Genomic DNA, 8,333 nt, shown 5'->3' with positions numbered 1-8,333 from the left:
AAAGCACTTGGAATTGTACCTGAGACATGGTACATGATTAAATACTAATCATACTAATAATAATAAGAAGGATCCCTAGTATTATTAACACAAGCAGACATGAAGTTAAGAGAGTCAGGATTAACAAGTAGCAGATTAGATGATTTATAGGTATTTTTTCATTGTCTTGTTTTTTTGTTGTTGTTGTTTTGTTTTTTGTTTTTTTTTGAGGCTTTTTGGACTGAGGACCAAGGTCTTTCCCTATGTTACAAAGTCCTGCTTTCCAGGGCAAAGGCCAGAGTGAAAGCACATACACTGGCATTTCAAATGACTCAAACAAGTGTTTCCTTAGGCTCAGGGAGGATGGCAGATGTATCACCAAGTATTTGCAAAATTCTTGGAGGTGGTACATAAACTCAGGATTGTCACCTAGAAGAGAGATGCATTGGAGTTGTGGGCCTTGATCGTATAAAAATATAAGATGTCCCAAAATTGGGCAGCCCGGGTGGCTCAGTGGTTTAGCGCCACCTTCGGCCTGGGGTGTGATCCTGGAGACCCGGATCGAGTCCCATGTCGGGGTCCCTGCGTAGAGACTGCTTCTCCCTCTGCCTGTGTCTCTGCCTCTCTCTTTCCCTCTGTCTCATGAAAAAATAAATAAAATCTTAAAAAAAAAAAAATTTCCCAAAATTAAACCACTGCTGTGGAGAAAAAGTGTTCGCCTTAGAGAATATTCAAAGGAGCAGGAACAGAGCAGCATTGACCCTGTGTCACTTGGTTTCAGGATCTCACAATCTAAAATGGTGAGGACCCTGCTATTCTGCTTCCAAATGATACATAATTGTCTTAAGATTCAAAGAGCTTTTCAACCTAGAATAACACTCTTCATATGTGGGGAGAATTGACTATTATTTCCCACAGAGGGAGTTTCAGCCAATGAAGAAATCTTAGTCCTGGAATGGGCCTTAGGTTTAACACTTCCAGAGTAAGAAAAAAAGGTGAACTTAAAATATTTTTAAGGACGCAACACCATACTTTGTCATAAATTGATGATACCTAAGGCTTCTTAATTAACAGTCTCTCTTACAATGAGAGATCTCCTGTAAGATGTGGCCATATCTGAATTGAAAAGGGGAGGCAGGCATGCGTTATTTTTATCGCATAAGGGACCATGTTCAGAAATCAAAACTAATATTCTAGCCTGTCACACTGTATTATTTCCCGTAATTACTTTCATTGCTCAAGGCTTTCTTGTCAGATTTTCAGAAACTGTAGGTTTAAATTTGCATAAGACATCCTGCTTTGTTGCCAAACCCCGAGGACATTTAACTCTTCTCACCAGGCTTATCACAGCTTTCTTAGGGTTCCTTCTAATGGAGAGAGTTCAGTCTCGAACTTACACAACATATCTGAAGCTTTTGACGCCTCCTTTTTTAAAATTTTTATTTATTTATGATAGTCACAGAGAGAGAGAGAGAGAGGCAGAGACACAGGCAGAGGGAGAAGCAGGCTCCATGCACCGGGAGCCGGACGTGGGATTCGATCCCGAGTCTCCAGGATCGCGCCCTGGGCCAGAGGCAGGCACTAAACCGCTGTACCACCCAGGGATCCCGGACACCTCCTTTTAAAACAATTTCTTGGGACGCCTGGGTGGTTAAGAGGTTGAACATCTTCCTTCAGGTCAGGTGCTGGTCCCAGGGTCCTGGGATCGAGTCCCGAATCGGGCTCCGTGCAGGAAACCTGCTTCTCTCTCTGCTATGTCTCTGATTCCCTTGCTGTGTATCTCATGAATAAATAGATAAAAGCTTAAAGAAAAACCAAACAATTTCTTATTTTGCTCCTTAGTCTTCTGACCCCTTTGCTGAGTACTGCTTCGGATGCACATACGACTTCTCTTTCCTAGTCAAGTCCAGAATTTAGGGCAATGAGAAATTCTGCCAAAGACTTTCTAATCACACTACATGGTCTCTAGTCAATCGCTGCTTTTATCTTCAGAGACAATCACTGTTCTGCTCTTTCTCTACCACAGATTGGTCATGCCTCGTGTAGAACTTCCTAAGAATAGAATCATAGAGTATGTACTTTTCATTTGCAGGCTGGCAAGTGACCTGTAGGTAACAAAATGTTCTATTTCTATCATCTTATTGGAGCAAAATGAAATTCATGACTAAAAAGACTATTGAAGAAGAACAAAATTTAAAAACTCCTACTTCAGGGCACCTGAGTGGCTCAGTTGGTTAAGCATCCAACTCTTGATTTTGGCTCATGGTGTCATGGGTTGTGAGATGGAGGCCCCCAATTGGGCTCTGCACTCAGTGAGGAGTCTGCTTGAGATTCTCACTCTCCCTCACCTTCTACCCCTCCCTCTACTTTCTCTCTCTCATTCCCTAAAAATAAATAAACAAATCTTTTTTAAAAAAAGACTCAGACTTCCTGGTTTCAAGAGTTACTTTAAATCTACAGATATCAAGATAATGTGGTATTTATGAAAGAATAGATATATATATCAATGTAATAGAATAGAGATTCCAGAAATAAAGATACACAAATACAGTCAACTGATTTTTTTTATTATGTCAAAATATACATAACAAAAACTTAACCATTTATTTTTTTAAAAAATATTTTATTTATTTATTGATGGGAGAGAGAGAGAGAATGAGGCAGAGACACAGGCAGAGGGAGAAGCAGGCTCCATGCAGGGAGCCCGACGTGGGACTCGATCCCGGGTCTCCAGGATCACGCCCTGGATAGATGGCAGTGCTAAACCGCTGAGCCACCTGGGCTGCCCAACTCTACCATTTAACCATGTTTCAGCATGAAAGACAGTGGTGTTTGGTATATTCTCAGTGTTGTATAATCATTACCACTATCCATTTCCAGAATGTTTTCATCATCCCAAACTGAAACTCTGTCCCTATTAAATAATAATTCTCCCCCTGCCAGCCATAAGAACCTCTAGTCTATTCTGTCTCTTTGAATTGACTATTCTGGTACCTCATATAAGTAGAATCATACAATATATGTCATTTTGTGTCTGGCCTATTTCATTTCAGTAAGCATAATGTTTTCAAAGTTCATCCATGATGTAGCATGTGTCAGAATTTCCTCCCTTTTTAAGGCTAAATAACATTCCATTACATGTTTACAGTACACTTTGTTTGCCTATTCATCAGTTGACAAATATTTGGGGTGTTTCCACCTTTGGCTATTGTAAAAGACATTACTATAAACATCAGTGTACAATATCAATTTAATCCCTGCTTTCAGTTCCTTTGGATATATGCCTAGGTGTGAATAGAGTATATGATCTACTTCTGTATTTAACTTTTTGAGAAACTGTCAAACTGTTTTCCACAGTGGTTGCATCATTTTACACTCCAGTTTCTCCAACATATGAGGATTTCAATTTCTCCACATTTTCACCAACACTATTTTTATATTTTTTCATATATACTTTTTCAGATATATATAAAATAGCCATACTAGTACATGTGAAGTGGTATGGCATTGTTTTTCATTTGCATTTCCCTAATGGTTAGTGGTGTTGAACATGTTTTCGTGCGCTTATTAACCATTCCTGTGTCTTCTTTGGGGGAATGTTTAAGTCCTTCACTCCTTCACTCATTTTTTAATTGGGCTGTTTATTTTTTGTTGTTGTTAAGTTGTTCTTTCTGTATCCTGGATCTTAATCCTTTCTCAGATATATAATTTGCAAATATCTTCTTTAATTCTATTGCTTTTTTATTCTCTTAACAGTGTCTTCTGATGCACAAAATTTTTTATTTTGGTGAGTACAATTTATCTACTTTTTCTATTGTTGTGTTGTGCTTTTGATGTCAAATTCAATAAATTATTGCCAAATATAATTCATGAAGCTTTTCTCTTATGTTTTTTCTAAGAGTTTTATAGTTCTAGCTCCTATATTTAATTCTTTGATCCCATTTGAGTTAATTTTTGCATATGATGTAAGATAAAGCTCCAACATGTTCTTTTGCATGTGGATATCCAGTTTTTCCAGCAACAATTACGAAAAGACAGTCAACTGATTGTTGACAAAGACGCAAAGGCAATTTAATATGGAAAGGATAATCTTTTCAAAATATGACCCTGGAAAAATTGGGCACCCATATACAATTCATTGAAATGAAATGATGAAAGGGGTGATTTTTTTTCCAACAGACATCTATATGCAAAAAATGAACCTAGATACGGAACTTACACAAAATGAACTAAAAACCAGAGTACCTAGGTGGCTCAGTCAATTGAGCCTCTGACTCTTGGTTTCAGCTCAGGTCACGATCTATTAGATCATGAGATTAAGCACTGCATCAGGCTACCTGCTCACTGGGGAGTCTGCTTGAGATTCTCCCCCTTTTTCCCCTCCCCCCACTCAGGTGCATGCGCCTAGTCTCTCAAATAGATAGATAAATCTTTAAGAAAAATGGGCTAAAAATGGATCACAAACCTTTATTTAAAATAGAAAGCTATAAAACTTCTAGAAAAAAAACAAGAGAAAAACTATGTAGCCTTATGTTTGACAATGACTTTTAGAGACACTACCAAAAGCACAGTCCATGAAAGAAAAATTGATAAGTTAAACTTTTTAAAAATAAGAAAACAATTCTGTTTACAATAGCATCAAAGAATAAAATATCTAGGAGTAAATTTAACCAAGAAAGTGAAATATTCATACCTGAATTGTGTATATACAGCACTATACAACACTAAAAATTCCTGAAAAAAACTTAAAGACCTATATAAATGAAATGACATCACATATTTGGAGACTGAAAGGATGTTAAGATTGCTCTCTTAGGATGGCCCAGGTGGCTCAGCAGTTTAGCACTGCCTTCAGCCCAGGGCATGATCCCTGGAGACCTGGGATTAAGTCCCACATCGGGCTCTCTGCATGGAACCTACTTCTTCCTCTGCCTGTGTCTCTGCCTCTCTCTCTCTGTGTGTCTCTCATGAATAAATAAATAAAATCTTTAAAAAAAAAAAAAAAGATCGCTCTTTTAACAATATTGAGTTTGATCAGTCCTCATCAAAATCCCAAGAGTTTTTTTTTTTTCAGAAATGGAAAAGCCAATCCTCAAATTCATATAGAATTATAAGGGGCTCCGAATAGTCACAACAATATTACAAAAGCAGAATAAAGCCAGATGACTCAAACTTCTCAATTTCAAAAATTGAAAGCCAAAACTATAGTAATCAAAACAGTCTGATACTGATCCAAGGGTAAACAGACAACAATGGAACAGAATTGAGACTCTAAAAATAAACCTAAATATTTACAGCCAGTTGAGTTTCAAGTTTAATATGTCTTCAACAAATGCTACAACTAGATATCCACATGAAAAAGAATGAAGTTGGATACCAAAGGTCACAACCCTAGGAAGAAAACATGGGGGTAAATCTTCATGACCTCAGAATTAACAGTAAGTTCTTAGAGTTGACACCAAAAGCAGGGTAGCATTATTCATGATAGCCAAATAGCCATAACAACCAAAATGTCCAAAAACTGATGAATGGATAAATAAAATATGATATATCCATAAAATAGAGAATTGCTTGGCCATAAAAAGGAATGAAGTACTGATATATGCTACAACATATGTAAAATGTGAAAACATCATTCTAAATGAAGGAAAACAAATTTGAAAAAATACATACTGTAAAATTCTATTTATATGGAACGTTCAGACTAGGTAAATCTTTCAACATGGAAAGTAGATTGGTGGTTGATGGGTGCTGTGACCAGTGGGATTTGTGGAGTGGCTACTAATAGGTATGGGGTTTCTTTGGGGCACTCTGAGAATGTTTTGGATTTAGAGAATGCTGATACACAACTCTGTAAACACATTAAAAACTATTATATACTTGGGACACCTCAGGGGCTCGGGGGTTGAGCACTTGCCTTTGGCTCAGGGTATGATCCTGGTCTGGGAATCAAGTCTTGCATCAGGATCCCTGTAGGGAGCCTGCTTCTCCCTCTGCTTGTGTCTCTGCCTCTCTCTGTGTGTCTCTCATGAATAAATAAAATCTTTAAAAAATAATAAAATAAAATTAAAAATAAAACTATTGTATGCTTTAAAAGCATGAATTTTGTGATATGTGAATGATATATCGATAAAGCCTTTATTTTTAAAAATGGCCAAGAGATAGCCCAAATTTTTAAATTTGAGCCACCTGGGTTGCTCAGTTAATTGAGCCTGTGACTCTTGATTTCAGTGCAGGTCCTGATCTCAGATCATGAGATTGAGCCCCACATCAGGCTCCTAGCTTGAGATTCTCTCTTAGCCCCTCCCCTGCTCTCTCTCATAAATAAGCAAGCAAACAAACAATGGTAAGAGGAGGAAAAGAGCAAAAACCTGACAAAGTCTACCTCAGACAGGTCATCAAGGTTGGCATCAGAGACAGATCATGTTAATAGAATGGCACTTTACTTCTAGAGCATTCCTCCTGAAAACTCACAACCCATTTAATCATGAGAACAACATCAGATAAGCTCAAAGTGAAGGACAGCCTACAAACACCCATCCATTAAGTACTCAAAACTGCCAGGGTCACCAAAAACAAGGGAAGCTGAAAAACTGTCAGAGCCCAGAGGAGTCTAAGGAAATAAGATGACTAAATGTAACATGTCCTCCTGGTCAGGATCCTACAAGAGGAAAAAGACTTCAGGTAGACAATATGGAAATCTGAATTATGGCATTTAGATAATACTGTATTAATGTATTAATAGGGCTTATTAATTCTTACATGTTAAAATAGAGGTATGAATATGAAGTAGATAGGAACTCTATAACATCTTCATCGTTTTCCTGTAAATCGAAAACTGTCCTAAAATGAAAAATTTATTGTATAAAAATAAAGCATATGGCAATGGGCCATACCCTCTAACAATGTTGCTGGATTGGCTGACTTTGCACATAATTGATTTGCCTGAAATGTAAAATTGTGGGGAATCTGCACTGAACAGACCATGGCTTCACGGAGTTCATAAAAGGTAGGTTTCTAATATGGAGTTAACTCTTCACAACAGTTGAAATGCGATTGTTATTGAGATGTGAAAATGAACATAACATAGAATTTTTAGGTTGGAGAGTTAGAAAAGGGAATCATCTTAAAAGTTTCTGAAAACACACTTGAACAATGGTGATAGATCAAAAACCTCATTTTAAGGAAAAACAAATCTATAAAAATGAGGTCCTCTATAACATTTCCTTTATTCTCTGCCACAGTGATTTCCATACATTTCTAGAGTGGGAACTTCATATTCGATTTTGATGGTTAAGTACCTATGGTAGGAATTTCACTGTTCTGCTAGGAGAATGCCAAAGGAAAGAGACAAATTTTCAAAGGTGAGGCCTTTTGAATAAATATGTGTCTATACAAAGCCATCAGTTTGCTTAGAATGTCCTTGTAACTTCCACTAATTTTTTGAGTTATTTGCCAGTGTTTAATCTTCAAGCTAAATTCCAGATGATACTTTCTTCTCCATATTTGTCCTTAGGAACAACTTAAATTCTTTCTCCTCTCAGTTTAAATTTTAATAACTTTCACACTGTTGAAAATGGTGTGATAACTGATTTAATTATTTTTCATCATGATTAATAACTATTCAAAGTTTGTCCATTATGTAAGCAAAGCATCATCTTAAGCATGAGTATCTATTTCCTTTTTCCCAACTCCTCAATGTACAAACAATGAAATGATATTTTTTAAATGATATTCTAGTATTTTACAGAATAGCATTCAGTGGGGTTTTCCTGTTTTTCAGTCAATCCTGACACAGAATTGAGACAATGATGTTAAAGTTGGATTGACAAAGAAGTAATGAAAATTCAAACATTCTTATTTATATGGATGAGCATGGTATTGAATTACGAGAAGTGATTTAATTTCAAATCACTCCTGCTACTTCAGATCACATTGGAATCATATTTTATGAACATTAGCATTAGGATTTTTCAAAAAGATATTATGGTACTATAACCCTATTTCAGAACTGCATTCTTTCCATCTAAATTTGATTTGAACTGTCTGAATACATAAATGCTATTTATGTTCCTCTAATAACTCTATCAGAGTTTGATGACTTGCCTTCCTATTAATATTTAAGCAAATACAACTTCTTTTTCTTTTCTGAGAGAGAGAGAGAGAGAGAGAGAGAAAACATGCAAGCCAGGGTGGGGGTGGGTGGAGGAGCAGAGGGAGAGAGATAATCTTTTTTAATATTTTATTTATTTATTCATGAGAGACACAGAGAGAGAGGCAGAGAGAGATAATCTTAAGCAGGCTCCACATAGAGCTCCACCCATGGCTAGATCTCAACCCTGAGATCATGACCT

This window comes from Canis lupus, chromosome 5, assembly GCF_048164855.1.
Source record: "Canis lupus baileyi chromosome 5, mCanLup2.hap1, whole genome shotgun sequence".
In the NCBI taxonomy this organism is placed as follows: Eukaryota; Metazoa; Chordata; class Mammalia; order Carnivora; family Canidae; genus Canis; species Canis lupus.
The sequence above is the reverse complement of the archived record's forward strand: the minus strand, read 5'-3'. Positions refer to the sequence as shown.